At 38.7% G+C, this 17,862-nt stretch overlaps 1 long non-coding RNA gene across 1 annotated transcript in view; it reads left to right on the top strand.

Moving 5' to 3' along the window:
• Window positions 1-17,862, top strand: part of LOC121159931 — a 50,439-nt gene extending 32,577 nt beyond the window's left edge. Inside the window, exon 3 of the long non-coding RNA XR_005884464.1 lies at window positions 16,665-17,862. This is a non-coding gene — a long non-coding RNA (uncharacterized LOC121159931). The remainder of the gene's footprint in view (window positions 1-16,664) is intronic.

Genomic DNA, 17,862 nt, shown 5'->3' with positions numbered 1-17,862 from the left:
GCTGCACTAATTTAGGGGGATGAAAGAAGAAATAGAAAGCAAAACAGAAAATAAGAACAACAACAACAAAAAAAAACCTTTGTCAAGTGGTCAGACAGACTGGAACTAGACGATTATAGGTAAGAGGGACAAAGTGCAGGGTTGAGAGCTCTAATTTCTGTTTCTGTGGTGGCAACTGAAACAGCTGCTGGGTCAGGCCCTTTAGAGCTCCAGCTCCTGGAGGCCGGCGTCTGCGGGGAGGACACTTGTCCAGTCTGCTGTCGAGCTCCGGCATGCCAGGTGTGCCAGGCAATGGTGATTTCCGGTCAGATTCAAGTCCACTTGTTCTTGCCCTGCCTGCCATGCCTGTGTCCCTGAATTTCCATTTGAACTTAATTTTCTTCTATTTCTCTTCTCCTTCTTCTGTCCTCCTTCCCTTCTTCCTTCTAACTCTCCTTTTTTCCTTTCTTTTTCCTTCTTCCTCCCCGCCCCCGTTTTCTCTTTTCTTTTTGAAATATTAGTTATTCTTTTCTGACCACTGTTGTAATTTGGGCAACCCTAGAAAACAGAAAGTGTATTTTGAAAACAGATGTTACATTTGGAGTTTCTCTAGGGACAAACCCGTGTTTGAACCCACTGCGATTGTAGCTCTCCCTTGGAATCCTACTAAAGACCAAGTTAGTGTGCATATATGGGTGTCAGGTAACCGCGTTTGTTGATTGAGTCATTTGAAGCATGCGTTTTAGTAGTAACAGACTCACTATAGGTATCTTACAATATCTGTTATGATCTTGGAGTTTTTATGACATAATGTGTGTTTTTCTTTATGATTTCATTGGAATTAACTAAATCATGGAGCTAGTAGAAAACATGGAAACTGTAAGGGAACTATCATGCTCAGATGGAAAGTCAGAAAATACTCTGTACTCAATTATTCAGGTTGTTTATCCATGCAATTTGCTTAATTATAGTTTCTCATATAATTAGACAAAGAAAATATCTAAAAGTATTTCTGGGAAACGTTTGAGGAAAAAATGAATCATCAAAATATGTGCACAGTTAAATGTTAAACATCATTGAACATTGGGAAGAACATATATGCAAATTCTTTCAAGATGCTATGCATAGAAAAAAAAAACTTATTTTTAATTGCTAATAAATCCGCTAGCTTCTGTGTATGTCTAAGGTAGGGAAACAAATACAAACACTATGCAAAACTAAGTGCTATTTTAGAATTTCCATTTGACATCGTTATAGTATTTATTACTAACAGTCTTGTAGTTTTAACCAGCTCAAAGCGGTTGCCCTGAAGTCAAAGGTAAGGTATTTGATTGATTGTGTTGGGAGTTTAAAAGATTTTTTTTTCTGCAACTAGTGTCGTATATTTTAAAAATTGAAGAGAAAGTTGTGTTTTGTTTGATGAGTGTGTCTTTAAGAAGTGGAAGTAGGGGTGGGAGGGAGATGCAGATGAAGTGTTAGGGCTTGTTGCTGGAGAGAACTGAAGACATTCTATAGGAAAAATAGCTTGTGTTTGAATAGATAAACTTCATGCTTCTGCTAAACAAAGCTTTGAGAGCTTTAATCAAATCTTTAATCTTGTTTTCTAGTTTTTCAAGGAAAAGAAAACAATTAAAGAAAAAAAACACTCTTTTATGCAAATATTTGAACTGTCTTTCAGAGAATTTTGTGGTGATTTTACTGGAATGAGTATTTTTGTAACTTAAACAAGTAGAATGCCTTCCCGCCATGGAACTTGCCACACTGCCTTCAGGATAGCAATGAAAGTTTTACTGTATTTAAGAAATCATAATTTGGTCAAGATTTTAGTTTGGAGCTAAATTTTTTCACTCAAGTGTTTAAAAGATGAACATTTTCACGAAGTGGGTTCAGCATCCACAGCCAACACTGCCTACCACTTACTTACACCCTATGTTTCATTACCAAACCACCGAGGTCACATCTGCATGCAACACAAATGATTCTGTTAAAAACAGAATTGAATGAGAATTTCATCAGAGTCTTCAAATTTAATTCATGTTTCATGTTCCCCAAGTTCAGCTGAATGTCAGATTTGAATTGTCTCCACCACTTTTGCAATTCATGTCACACCAAGTAAAAATGCAGAGTACTTGCACGACACTATCGTGAATTCAGACATGTGGGCAATTGCATCCCGTGAATTGATAGCCAGCACAGTGGTCAGCACGGATGAGGGTGAACAACTCTGCTGCTTCCTGAAAGGCCAGGCTGCAGCAACGGGGTTTGTGGAATTGCGTGTCTTCTGCTGTGTAGGGAGATCCATGACTGAGGACAGAGTCTGTAGGAGGGTGGGCTTTGTCGATGCCCCTCCTCTACAGAGACAATCAGGCTTCCTGACAAATCGTGTGTTCTGGAATCTTCTGATTCCAGAAAGTGCAGCAGTGTCACTTGCTAATACAAATAATACTGTGAGACGGAACCTGGTGAAACTCAAACCAGATTGGACAAAAATGTGTCTGCTCTCTTATATTCCCAGATGAACTCAAAATATACAGTCACCTTAGTCCATTGTTAAATTTAGGTTGCAAACTTAAACAAAATTTCAAATTAACAGCCTCAGCCAGGGAGGCCTCCAAATATCTTTTGGCTAATAAAGAAAAAATCATAGAAAGTACTTTAGGAGTTTGTGGAAGGCAAATTGAAAGACATTTATGGATCAAACATACAGTGTTATTGATAAGGCATGTTGCACTTTTGTAGTCTGTCAGCTGTTATTTCTTAAGGATGATTTAGAAGAAAATGAAATAAACTGATTTTCTGCCCATAGGTCACAAGCAATACATTTATGTGTGAGGTACAGATAGCTGTACTCATTGTGGGGGTGGGGGAAAGGGAGCTCAAAAATTTTATGGAAATTGCACATTGTGGAAATGCTGCACGAGAATTTTAAATTTTTTGCACTAAGACAAATTTAAATTTCATTTTCTCCTGAGCTATTTTTGGACTACATTCATATGGATAGTGAGGTATATAATTTCTTTGCTAACACACAATGTTTTTTCAAGTAAACAATGCAATAAATTGCTTTATAGAAGAAACCAATTAATTAATTAAGCTGAATAGTCACAGAATGATTCTGTGTGCAGAATCATTTGCTCATCAGTGGGGATTGAACGTGGGTCTGTAACATGGAGTCATCATTTTAATCTAGAGAAGAAAAATCTCCACAGAGCTTTGTGGGTCAGAGTAAAAACAGATTTAGAGAATCTGAGAAGGGAATTCATTTATGTCACATGGGAAGCCAATGCAGCTAGAATGGAAAGCTTTCATTCCCCAAACGGTAACATGGAAATCTAGTGTGATAGATGTATACTGATGAGAGGGCATTTATTAGGATTTTGCCCCTCTGGACCATGACTCCTCAGCAGTGGCAGTGTTGACACTTTAAACCAGATAACCCTCACTTTCTGAGCACCAGAAGGTTATCAGTGTCTGTGACCCCTTCATGTCAGGTGCCAGCAACATCCTTCCGCCCACATGTTGATCCAGACATTGCCAACCTATCATTGAGGCAACAAACTGCCCTTGGGTGGAGAGCCACTTATTTAGACAGCTTGGGTTGCTTCTTTGAATTATAGGCACAATCATGACATTGATTACTGCAATTATGTTGATAGAAATGCTACATTCAGAACTGTTACACCCTGGATAAAGAATACCTTTTTAACTCCCTCCTTTCTGCAAAAACAGAAAGTGTCATTGATTTGTCCTTCATTCATGTTCCCAAAGCTTCTGAAGATCTTTTTGAAGACTCAGAGCTGGTTTTTTAGGGGAGCCACTAGAATTTAAACATAGCAGTGGTTATTTTTAATTTTAGTCTTAGTACTTGAGATCTTAGTGAGTTCTCTGGGTCCTGGAAAGGTGAAATGACAGATTTGCCTTTTGTAGACTCTGAGTTGGACAATAAGAGCTCCATTTCTCTAGGGATTAATTGTAACACCACTGAACAAATTGGCTTGAGCTGAAAGGTTAATTTTTTTTAAAGATTTATTTTTATTATTTTTTCATTGGAAAGGCAGATATACAGAGAGGAGAGACAGAGAGGAAGATCTTCCGTCCGATGCTTCACTCCCTAAGTGAGCGCAACGGGCCGATGCTATGCCATCCTAAACCAGGAGCCTCTTCCGGGTCTCCCACGCAGGTGCAGGGTCCCAAAGCTTTGGGCCGTCCTCGACTGCTTTCCCAGGCCACAGGCAGGGAGCTGGAAGGGAAGCGGGGCTGCTGGGATTAGAACCGGCACCCATATGGGATCCCAGGCGTGCAAGGGGAGGACCTTTAACCACTTGCGCCACCGCGCTGGGCCCGAAAGGTTAATTTTAGACCAGGAAGGTTTCAAAGCTCCAGCTTGTGGTAACTACATAAGTAGTCATGGGAAAATTGTGTTATGTTTGTAGTTTACATTTTTTCTTTATAAAAGCATTATGAATAACTAAGCCTCCATTTCGTCTACAGAATTTTCTTTAAATTCCAGTGAAATATTTCCCTGACAATAAATATTGTGACATGCAAAGGACTAGTTGATATGAAAATTTATCAATACTGGTATGTTTGATTATGTTCAAATTGCAAGGAAATAATAGCCTCCTTTAACAATGATCTGTGTAACTCTTACAACAGATTTTCCCAAGGCAACTTTTAATACATAGTTTCTTTTAATTATTTATTTAACATTTTATGTTCTGAAATTACTTTGTTTGAAAGGCAGAGTGATAGAGGAACTTCTGTATTGCATCTACTGGTTCACTTTGCAAATGAGCTGGGGCCAGGCCAGGCACAGCCACGGGCCAGGAACTTAGCTTGGGATTCTTACAGGAGTAGCGGAACCCCTAATGTGCAATAGAAGAAAACTGGATGAGAAGTCGAGCTAGGACTGGATGCCTGGCGCTCTCCTATGCCTTGTCAGTGTCCCAGGTGGTAGTTTAGCCTGTTGTGCCATCACGCCTTCCCCAGGTACTGTGGGTTTTTTTGTTTTGTTTTGTTTTTTTTTTTTTTAGGTCAGAGTTTCACAAATTTAGCTGTCTGAGTTACCTGGTTGACTTTATCAAGCAGGTTGCTAGGAGTCAAAGGTGGAGCTAACTTTATGGGCAAAAAAAAAAGATTGATGAAAGTGATTGTTTTAATGAACTATTAAGGCATCATTTTTATAAAAATGCACGTAAGCTACTGTTGAGATTTTAATTAACTAAAAAACTATACTCTTAATGTCTACCACAGTTAGACTGGCGAAAAATTTGCTGTCAATACTTTGTTCATGATTTTGCTTAATCATACTGATTCCACCTGCCGCGCAAGAGTTCAAAGTGCTTCTTCCTCAGGGTTCCTATCCCTGAATATACAGCAGTTCCTCTTGTCCCTTTGATGCTTGTATTTTACACCTCAGATGTGTCTTAAGGACCCATGAATCCATTACTTTTATTTATGTTGTACTAGGATGTTATTATATTTAAGAAATCACTAGGCTACAAGGTATCTAATATGTTGAATAAATTATCTAGGATTCCAAACAACAGCCTCCAAACCAGACAGGGCTGCCCTGATGTCACAGCAGCTGTGTGCATCCAAACGTGCCTGCGGGGAGGGGAGGAAGCGACTCCACTGTCCGGACTCATGTGGATAGTTGTTCCTTTGTCGGATGTAAGCAGCCACCTTGAACATGGCAGGCAGAAAGTTCAAGTCCTAACTCCCACATTCCATAGGGGGAATACATCGGAGGAGGACGCATGCCTGATTTGTGCTTACTTAGTTGACAGCAGCTCAGGGTGAGTCAATAGTAATGCAAGAGCACTAAATTATGAAAGCTTAGTGTTGTAGTAAAGAAGATACAGCATCTGGCATGAGGCAGAGGAAAGCTCCCTGTGTTCATGGCTGACGGACCAGAACTAGCCACCTCTTATAACTCTCACTGCATCTACAACACTGTTTTATTTTAGGTAAAACCAAGGCAAAAATTATCCCATTCTCTTACAAAGAACAACAAATTATTATCTACACTCCATGATACTGAATGGAGACCCTTACCACCCCCAAAGAAGAAAACAAGATATTGTAAAATTGAATATTTTCGATTAATTTCAATAACTTGTGAATGAATCATTGTTGTTTTTAACAGTGAAATATACCCAAAAAAGTAGCCTTTGAAGTTTCCATGTAGAAATATGGAATCATGAATCTAGATATTTCACATAAGCTTACTACATAGCAGAAAGTTGAGACAGAAATGATTGTCGATTGTCAGGCAGAAAAAAATCGTCATCTTGAATTTTTCAGTTCAATCACTAATATTCAAAACTAGCCTTAAACGAGCTTTGCAGATCCATTCATCTCCATTCAAATATTTGGTGTCCTTTTGATTCGTTAGATAGACTGCAGTCAGTGATAGAGCATGTGTAACTAAACAACCCTGTAAGTTGATCCTCTGATTGTTGCTCTTAATGTCTGTTTTGACAGCCACAAAAGTTGTACAAACCCAACAACACAGCTTGGAGAGCACCTACTCCATTTCTCAAACATTTTAATCATGCTGCCACAAATTCTTCCAGAGGAAGAAAAGCACGCAGCCCTCCACGCTGCAACACAGAGACCTCCAGTTCCTAATATGCACGTTCAAAGCTCTGGCATTAATGCCACTTCCAGGGTTTTCAATGGAGAGGGTGATCCGTGATAACAAAATTGTACCCCTTCCTTCCTGCAATTCCCTCCCCACCCTTCCAGCCTGACATCTGTAAGCCCACTGCTACTGGAGCAGCTGTGATTCCTGTCCTACAGCAGGAAGCTAACTGCGCATTCCAAAGAGCCCCAATTGTTTTGATATTTTTCTGGCAGCTCAAACAGCTAGGATATTAGAGCACAGGCTGTTTTGTGCCAGCCATATTCTGGAACCATGTACAGCAGAACAACAGTATCAAGTGTCACAATTGGAACCACTCCAGGGTGTTGGATGAAGCCTTTCTTTTAACGATGTATGTAACTTTACATTATGGATGAATTCCAAAGTTAGTCATTCTAAGTAATGCATACTAGAGGAGAAAATTCATACTGCTCATAGTTACAGTGCTCTCTGTGCCTGAGTGTGTGACCCCACTTAAGGCACCATTTTCTAAAGTGATCAGCATGGAAGAAGCTTAACCAGTCCATGTTTCTGCTTTAACAGTTGAAGGAGAATTGGGCAATAAATCTTTATGCTTTGTATTTGTGCACGCAATTCCTCAGATAACAGTATTTTAGATACTTTTGCAGGAAATCGGGAGATCTTTGGGGAGAAAAATGTACAGCATTATATTTTTGGCAAGCCTGTTTGCATTTTGGCTTCAGCATCTAGTGTTCCTGAGCTGATAAAGTCTATAAAGTGTATATTTGTATTGCTACTATATGTTAAAAAATCAAACAGAGTGACTTCTGGATTGATTACTGTTCATTTATCTTTGAAATGGTTGCAAGTAATTATTATGCTCATTTTAAGAGCATTAGTGGTTTTGCTCATCAAATTAAGAATGAAATGGATTTTGGTAATGCCCTACAATTACTTTGTAATCAAAATGATGGCCAGTGACCTCCTGGAAACGGAGTTGCTTCCCTGCAGAGCAGGCTGAAGACCACAAAAGCTACAGTCACATGTTGGCTTTGTTTAGTCTACGAGTTTCATTCCTGACTTCTGTGTGTCTGCTTTCCCATATTTCCTCCAAAATAGGGCAGAGTTCTTCAATGCACATCCCTATGTACACGAGTTTCCACTGGTTTTTAATATTTCTCTTTACACTATGATTTCTTTGGGAATACAGTTATAGTCATTAACTATCTCTTCCTCTCTTTCTTTGCCACCTGCATCATAACATAATGGTTGGTTTTAAGTGAGTTAAAAGGGCTTATGTCTTTATTCAGGGACTATAATCTCTGGCATCTTCTTCTGCTTAGAGATTGTTGGGTACTACAGCTAAAATATTTTTGACAGAATACTGATATTATGCATGCTTAAGCATTTTGGGAGTTTTACACAACCTGAAGTTATTGTGTATTTTATTATTTTAGAATCTCCATGTATACTGAGAGTTAAAACATTTGTGACCATGAAAGCAATACTTGTTTAGACAGAAAATTTTGGTGGGCACTCTGCCTTGGGCTGCAACTTGTAACCATCAGAAATTATGAGTTTCGGAAAGATGTTGGTATGAATTCTGTTTAAAGCAATTTGAAAGTCAGTTCAAAATATGTATATTCCCTAGGTTGCTTGTTGTTGCTGTTCATGCTGTTGGCCTTTCATATCTTGGCTATTATTCACTCATCATCAGCTTGCAGTGAGTCGGAGACCCTCTACCTCAGTCTGGGGTTGTTCCTGAGCATTCGTAAACAGACTAATTATTTTCATATTCAATAAAGCAGGGTGGATTTCATGTGATGGTGTTTGTACACGTAATTCATGTTTTCTCAGAGATTGGATAAAAGCTAAAATGTACTTTTTATTGTAAAGGGACCCAGTCACGCTGCAGTGTCATGGCCACAGTCGTAGGCGATCAGGACTCACATCCCGGGGCATGGGATGGGTGCAGATGTCTGTCTGCAGGTGGCTCTCCATGGCCCTCCGTATAGTGTGCACATCGCCACAACAGGCCACGGCTTTTCAACCAAAGATACTCTGTTAGTCTCCAGCGAGAGACTGATAGCAAATAAACAAATAAGTAGAATAAGCAAAAACAATAACTGAAAGGGTTTTCCATGTCCTGAACACAAATCACTGTCAAATATTTGGAAACACAAGGTCAAAGGAGAGTTCAAGAACCGACAGACTTTGGTTTGAGATTGATTTGCTTGTTCATAGGTGATTTACAGAAATGTCAATGTGTGTGAATTCTCTTATTTTGACCCAGATTTGTGCAGGATAGATTGCTTATTAACACTCTCCTCTCATTTTTCTTTTTCTGGCAATTTTTAATGATATATTTTACTTATTTGGAAGAGAGAGAGAAAGAGAAAGAGGGAGAGAGAGAGAGAAGAGAGGAGAGAATTTTTAAAATGCTGAATAACTTCCCAAATAGCCACACTAGCCTAGGATGAGGCCAGATAAATCACAAGAGCTTCTTATAGTTCTCCCAAATTGGAGCAGGGGTCCCAGAACTCGGGCCATCCCATGCTGCCTTTTGGGTGTATCACCAGGGAGCTGGATCTGAAATGGAGCACCTAGGATTTGAACCGCTGCCCATATGCAAGGCTGCCTTACAGGCTACAGTTTAACCTGCTATCCCACAACGCCAACTCTTAAATCACTTCTAACTTTCCAAAGATCTCTGGGTCAGAAAGCTGACTCAGAAAATGTTATGAACACTATGTCATAATAACATGTGTCCATATGCAAAAGAATCAAATGATTTATCTACGAGGCATCTTACCGTTAAATTGTTCACACAGACATTACTGAATTTTATTATCAAGGTTCTTCTACCTAAAGCCATGCATTTCGACCCAATGCAAATGTTATTGGAGCCATTAAATATAATCCCTGAAGTAAGAATTTAAGTATAAAGAGAACAACAGGCAGCATATTTCTTCTTACTAAGTGCAATCGTAACAAGACAAAATCCCTACCTAAAAACCTACTTTTAAATATCTGGCTATTTTTAGTGTAAAATATAGTCACCGTGTAAACAAAAAAGAGCAGAAATGCACTTTTGTAGAACCTCTCACTGACGTTCTGTCTTCCAAAATGATCTCTGCTTTTACCATAACTGTAGTGGTGTCAGATGCAAGGAGCCACCGAGACGGGTCACATACCACACAGCTGGTGCATTTTGTCTGATTTTCAAAAGAAAGTTTAGAAATCCTTTTTCTTTGCCTCCCCGCTTTTTTTTTTTTTTCTAGAATGCACTGCCTCCCCACCCCACTCCCAATTTTGTTTGCTTGTTTTCAGAGTTTTGGGTTTTCATGTGGCACGTGACATAAATATTGAGAGCAGGGATCTGTTATGAAGATGTCTGGCATCGCAGCTTCTCTTTCAAAACTGTAATCTTTGTACCTAACATTATAGAAAGACAAAACTCTGTTAGCATTTTCAAATTGTTCAGTCATTTGGAGTTTTGGTCTGGAGAGCAATCAGTGTGGTTTTAGGGAGGCTCCATTGCATGTTTGGTGCCAGCATTCCGTCACATGGGTCAAATGTGTGTGCTTAGGTGATTTTTGATCTTATAGGGGGAAAAAATGTATGTTCTCTATTGTTTAGGAAAAGTATGAGCAAGAGGAGAAAACTTCACTCGAATGCCACCACACTGTCCACATCAGGATATTTGAAATTAGAATCCAGTAACGTTAAGCCTAAAAGATGTGTATTTGAGCACATTTTTGGAGCACTGCATACCCATAATGTAAGAAAGCCAAGCTCTGCTTGATAAAACTGACATGTCTTTTTATATGATGCTAACCAAATAATTTAGATGGAAAATGAACTGTGCCTTTGTTTAAGGCAAATGCCATCTTTCTTTTGAACAGACTTGGACCTAGCAAGATCAAAGGGACAACCTTATCTACACTGTAAGATTTTACAGTATCGCCGGCTCCACGAGAGAGCTTGCATGTCTCCACTGGCATTCAAATTACAGCCCTCGTAGCCAGGCAGTCAAAACACATGTCATTGGATGAGGCACCGTGTTATAATCTGTCAGGACAGCCCACTTAAAAGCTCGTCTCTACTACCCTAGCCATAATTTTTTTTTCTTTTGCTAGAAAAATTGAGCCAATTGTCTTCTCAAATAGATTTATGAGTTGACTCAACCAAGACAGACAAATGGCACTCTGTATTATTTTAAAGAATTTAAAGAGATTTACAGGCGTTTTCTGTTGATCCCACAAAATTTTAGTTGTTTTTAGATTTTTTGTTTTTTATGTAAGCAATTTTGTCCATTAGAAAAATTATAGGCTTTTCTTTCTCAAAACAAGACATTTTTATATTAAACTGGTTTGTAACAGGGTAACTGTTCACTAAATGCTAGCATAATGTCACAGAAAAAATGTTTTCATTTAAATATAGACTTTAAACATAAAATGTATGATAGTGACTTTGCAGTAAAGACACTCTGAAAATCAGTATTACACTTAGAACATGCTTGCACATACAAAAAAGGTACATTTGTTATAGCATTAAACTTTTTCCAAATTGTAACAATCAATTACATTATGCTTACATGTTTTCCACAATTATAGATAGATTTATTTAATTTGCATTTATCATAGGTACTTAAAAAAACAAAGCTCATCTTTTTTTCTAAGTTACATTTGTAACTAATAGGTAACTCCCATACTTCAGAATACAACACAGGACTTCACACATTTGAAAAAGTATGCACATAATTTAAAAAAATTAAACATTTTAAAATTACATTTTCATCTTAAGGTTGACATACAAGTCACTTCCTTTTAAAATATTTACCTATTATATTTAAGGCTTTACAATAGCGAGAGAAGGAAAGAAAGAGTTCTCCCATCTGCCTGGTCACTCCCAAGTGGCCACAATAGCTGAGTTTGGGCTAGGCTGAAGCCAGGAACCAGAAGTTTCTTCCACTGTTTTTAAAATTAAGTTGACACATACTTACTAAGCTTCAACTGAGGATATTCAGACCAGAATACATGCACCTGTTTTGAGAAAACAACCACAGCTACCTTGATACTTAAATGTCCATATTATTGACAAATTACTGTTCCTGCTATTTCGTGTGCGTGTGTTAAAAAATAGCAACTTTAGAGAGAAAGTAATGGGGACTTCTGAGCACTTTAAAGCTTTGAGGAGTGAAGTCTTTTGCTCAACCTAGAATAGGCATAGCTCCTTCAGCAGATGTGATTTATCTGAAAAACAAGCTAAGAAAAATGTAGAATCTTGATTGAGCTTGCTACTAACTCAATACTAATGGATTTGTTTCTCAATGAATCAGGATTAGATGTCTCCACAGGTAGTAGACATTTCAGCAAAAATCATGGACTAATTTATTGTTACAATCTGACATGACTAAAAATAAAAAAAACATTCTCAGTGTGTGAAAAACAATTGCTTTTGTTAACTCCATTTCCATGAAACTAGAATATCTCCTAGAATTAGTTCTAGAGGGTGGTGTGCTTTGGAAAACGTGCAGATTATAAGCGCTAGAACAATCACTTGTCGGTCAGTTTAAGGACTGGAGCGGCAACAGAATCGGCCAGCATTTTGTGCATCTCCTGCTCAGAGGTGATTCTCACATAAACTGTGCCAGGTGTGTGCTGACGAGGCTTCAGCGACGTGTGCCTGCACACGCAGGCTGATATTAACCGTGGCCCTTCGAGGGTGCAAAGCTCACCTGCACAGACTTTGACAGTCTCTCTATCAGTTTCTTGAACTTTGGGATTGTGTGTACCTTTTCAGCTTTTCCAAAGTTACAGTTCCAAGAATGATGTACCCTGTTATTTACAATGATACGCATATGCTTGTTCACTTAGTATAGTGTTTCATTCTAAAAACTGGGTTTTTTTTCAATTCTCATTTGATTGTGAAATGTTATTTGCTCTGCGGTTACACAAGTTGTCATAACTATTGTTATTTGAGAATTTTATTTTTGTCCATGAGAGACACAGTGCTGTGATCCGCTGGTTTTATCCCCAGATTCCCACAATGGCTGGGCTGAGTCAGAGGCAAGCCAAGGAGCCAGGAGACAAACTGTCTCCCATAGGTGAGGCAAGAACTCACCTACCTGAGCCATCACAATCATTTTCCATGCTTTCCTTAGCAGGACTCCAGAGACAGGAGCTGGCGCTGGGAGTGAAACCCAGCAAACATGCCAGGATGATTTGCAGTATCATGAACTATTTGGCTACTAAATACTCACTGTCATCTAGCCAGTCTTCTGTGTCTTTTGGTGCACATACAAAAAGTCAAACTCAAAACTCTAGTAAATGTATATAAAGAATATTATGGCATGAAACCAGGAAAACATTTATTTTATTTTAAAGATCAAAAATGTCTAACGCATTCAGCATTTGCATCTGTACCACACCTGTAGCTACGTACGTGATTTTATAAGACCCCTGCTATGCTAAATCAAATAGTCTCACTCAATCCAATCCATTATCTCATACATAAGGTAAAGCTGGAAGCATGTTGGCTGTCTTACTGTGGATTTGGGAAGTGGGGATTAAAATCAAAGGATGTAGCCAAAGCAGATTAGTCTTATTTTTCCTCACAAACTTTAAAATTATTTATAAAAGTATTAAATATGAATCCCCACAACTAAGATTAGAGTTACGATACTAATTACATATAATACTAACAGGTATAATGGACTGAGGTTCAGAAGAATTTTAGGTGGAAATGTGTTTTTACTGTGAAAAAAATGTTCCAGACACAATATTGACTGAATCATTTTAAAAAGATTTATTTTTATTGGAAAGGCAGATTTGCAGAGAGAAGGAGAGACAGAGAGATCTTTCATCCACTGGTTCACTCTGCAGATGGCTTCAGTGACCAGAGCTGAGCCAATCCTAAAACAGGAGCCAGGAACTCTCTAGGCCTCCCACATGGGTGCAGGGTCCCAAGGCTTTGGGCCGTCCTCGACTGCTTTCCCAGGCCACAAGCGGGGAGCTAGATGGCAAGTAGAGTTACTGGCACACATCCTGCATCCTGATTGGAGGTGGAGGATTATCCAGCTGAGCCACCACACTGGGCCTTGGTTGGTTGAGCTATTTTAAAAGTGTGCAATTCAGGGCTTTTGAATACATTGATATGCTTTACTAACCAGTCTCCAGATTTTTCATTTCTCCTAGTCTGAAATATCGCACGTGTTAGCATAGCTACTCCCCCACCCTTCCTGCCAGCCCCTCCCAGTCACCATGCTAAATTCTGTGTCTATGCATTTCTTTACTCCAGTTACTTAACAACGAAATCCTAATGAACTTGTCCTTTTGTGACGAGCTTCGTTTGGCATAACGTCATCCGAATCCATCCACATCGCTTAGAAGCTCCCCTGTTGTGTGTGCCTGATCTTATGTTGTGCATATGCACCGTATCTTTCGAATCCATTCTTCCTTTCACGGAGGACCACTGATGTTTCTACCCTTTGGTTATTGTAAATAATGCTGCTGTGAGCGCAGACACACGAAAATATTTTGAATCTAATCTTCAACTCTTTTCAGGAGTAATGAGTTTTTTAAAAGTCCATTGGCATCCCATCCAGATACCATATAGATGTGCAAATGAAATCCTTTCTGTCACATTTAGACGTATTTTCTATTTGTGTCTTTTCTTTCATGGTAGTCCGTCCAAAAATTGAAAGTGATTTAAGTTGTTTCAAAATTAAAATATGCAAATCACTCTCTCTATTTTATCGTCAAGAACTTAAATGCAATTAAGAATTTTATGAATATCAATGCTAATTTCAAGAAAATATTTGTAAACTTTTTTCACGTCACTTCCATTAACAATGTGTTACATTTTTATGGAATACTCATCTAAAATGTTTGATTAATACTTGACAAAATAACAATGTGATGGTTAATTAATAGATAAGTTAGTCTCACTCAACCCTTTGTGGTCCATTTTATAAATGATAAAATTAATGTTTTGAGAGATTCAGTGCAATGAATCCATGAATTAGAAAGTGCTGAAGTCCAAATCCCATCTTGGAACTCTGTGATATCAAAATGAGTCTTCATGATATCAAAACACATGGATTCTGATTTTTCTCAGGACGTTTTTGCCAAAATGCCATGAGGTGGAATTAGGATTACTTTATCTGGGAGATGAAACCATCCTCAGAATATCATTGCTGATAATGTGGTAGAGTCAAATTTCTGGCTGTTCATTTATATTTTGCTTTTTCATAAACTATACAACACATCCCACCACTGGTTTTTGTTGAAGTCAATATATCTTATTTTTCCAAAGAATAAATCAACACTACATGTATTCATTTCATTTTTAGCAAGTAAGAAAAGTATATAACAAGGGTTCATGCTTCTTTTATGACAATGAGTATTATATTTTAGATGTATTTAGTTTTCTAAGATTTATGTTATTTTTATTTGTTAGCCAGTGTTATATAGAGAGAAGAAAAATGATACAAAGAGGTATCTTGCATCACTGGTTCACTGCCCTATTGGCCACAATGGCTGAAACTGGCTTAGTCCGAAGCTGGGAGCCAGGAGCTCCTTCCTGGGTGCAGGCACCTCACTGCTACCTTCCCAGGCCATTTTCAGAGAGCTGAATCAGAAATGGAGCTGCCAGGTCTCAAACCAGCTCCCATATGGGATGCTGGTGCTTAACATACTACTCCATGGCACTGGCCTCTAGATTGCTGGATTTGAGGAAAGTTGTGAATTGTATATATGTGAATCTCATTGATTTTAGAATTGTTGCACAAAAGATATATGTTGTGGTTTTGCCATATAAAAAGTACTTTTCATCTTAGATGGTACTCCTACCTGTCCTGAATGGAGTGGTAGGAGTGGAGTAGGGGATGCCAATCTGGGTTTGGCTGCGATTTTCCCCAGAGCTCCTCTGATGAGTAACCGTGGATGCTAACACACTCCAGTAGATTCCAAAGTGCCAACTTTTCATCCACAAAGAAGTCCTGTAATCCTCACCAGGACATGTTTTCCGTTGAACTATTTTTAGATTTTCATGAATAGAAATATCATTTGTCTGTTGACACTTAATCCTCCCAAATGGAGCGCATCCGTTATCACGCAGAGTAACACGTTTTCCTGAAATATAGACAACCCTGTCAGCTATGCCTGCGCTCCCACAAGCCATCATCAGCACGTACAGAGGTCCTGTCGGGTAATTCTGCTTTTACCGGGTTGGTTCCATCTCCTCCACTTTTTCTTTCATTAGCATAGAACAAAAGAAAAGTTAATGATTACTTAAGGCTAAAATAAGGAACAAATATTTTGTTAGTCAGGATACGTGATAACGGTGTTAATATATTTCTTAGAGTAGCAAAGCCAAGTTTGCTAGAGAAAAATACACAACATAGTGTTTTGGAAATTCTAACTTGAAAATACAAGCATTCTGAACTATTATTATAGCAGTTTTATTTACAAAGAATGGCTGTGGAATTAAATTTTTAAAAAAGAAATTAATTGTGCCTGGTTGACTCCTCAATATGGCTGCAAATTTGAAGCGAGGCAAGTTGAAATTAGGATTTAGAAATTCCGTTTGGGTTTCCCACATGGGAATTTCAAACATCACGGGTATTTCAAACATCATCTCCTGCTTTTCCAGCGGAATTAACAGAAAGTTGGATTGGAAGCTGAGTAGCCAGATCTGGAAATACTACTCCTAAATGGAGTGCAGGCCTCCCAAGATTCAGCTTACCCCACTGCACTACAGGCTAGCTGCTGTCAGCCATTCATTGTTCTTGAATTACTTAACTTTTAAAATAATTACTTAAAGAAATTCTACAATACTTTCATACAATTTCTATCTCATGTACACATTATTTTTTTTTAATTGGGCACCTTTGACATGACCTTAAAAAAAATGTCAGGTCATTTGGAGAGGTAAGAGTCTGCTGCTTCAGACTGCTTTCAACTCCATGAGAAGTTACACAGAAAGCAAGGGGGAAACGGAGGGGTGGAGGAATATTTGTCATTTTTTTCCAATAACCTTTTAAAACATTTGTCTTTTTTCTTCTCCACCTTAGCTTTCTGAACATTTCAGATCAAATAAAGGAAAGCATTTTGAATAGGACACTGATGAGTTTTCCTGTGGGCCATTCTGTTGCTGAATCGCTACCCCATGACACGCACACAGCAGCTGTGGTACCTGCACAGAAACTGCCCAGACATCGCTCCCCTTAGACCTGCTCCCCAATCCCATCAAAAGGGATGCTGGAAGAAGCCTTCCTAGTCTAAATCTGGATAATTTCACAACATCAAAGATACAGTTTGTGCTCCAGGAACCGCCCCAAGATTTCTATACAATTCTCCAAACACGTGAACAGTTATGAATGGTTCCTTTAATATCCTTTCCTCTTTGGAATGCCTTTAGTTAAATTCACTGATAATTTCTTGCCCATTTGTTTCATGGATAAGAATTGTTGAAATCTTGGCAAAATTTTATTCAGGTACTTCATATTTATTTCCTATTATATGTCAGGTGTTTGTTGCCTATTACTATGCAAGGATAGTAATGTTTAATATGTTTAGTATTGATATTTAGTATAATGTCCTGTGTTGATTGTTGCATTTAAGCAAAATAAAAGGCAGTAAGTAAAGTGAGAAGGTGGCTAGCGTACTATTTCAAATGGGAAGGAAAGGCGAAACTTTCTAATGGAGACATGGATGAAACGAGTCATGAGGCTAATGAACAACAGCAGCAGCAGGTGTCAAGGTCCTGTGGCCAACTCATGTCAGGATGCTCTGTTGATGACAAAGAAGCGATTAGGCCTGGAGCAGAGTGAGAAGCGAGGTAGGAAACACAATGAGAGCAATGGCTTTTGGCTCCTGCAAGCCCCAATGACAGCTTCAGATAAAGCAAGGTTGTATCCCCAATGGAGATGAGCAGAACTACCGGGAGGGACCATTTCACAGAACACTGGACACTGTATTTGATGAACATTGGACTGATTTACATGAATAAATTATGCTAAAAGCCATGAAAAGATAAATGAACACTTTCTTTTTTTTTTTTCCTAGCTGGGTGCTTTAGGACAAGGACAAGAAAACACAAAGAATGCAGTTTAGGACAGAAGGAAGCATGTGGCTGGTTTTGCTTAAGGCTATGTATGAGCTGGCTACTAATCCTGGTGTTAAAAATACTCAATGAAGCAAACGTTTGGTCAGCAGTTAAGACCCTGGCTGGGAAGCAAATGTCCAGTGCCCATGTGCCTGGATTCCAGT

Source organism: Ochotona curzoniae, unplaced genomic scaffold, assembly GCF_017591425.1.
Source record: "Ochotona curzoniae isolate NIBS_2020 unplaced genomic scaffold, NIBS_Ocur_1.0 contig_430, whole genome shotgun sequence".
Taxonomy (NCBI): domain Eukaryota; kingdom Metazoa; phylum Chordata; class Mammalia; order Lagomorpha; family Ochotonidae; genus Ochotona; species Ochotona curzoniae.
This window is presented reverse-complemented; position numbering and strand designations above follow the sequence as displayed.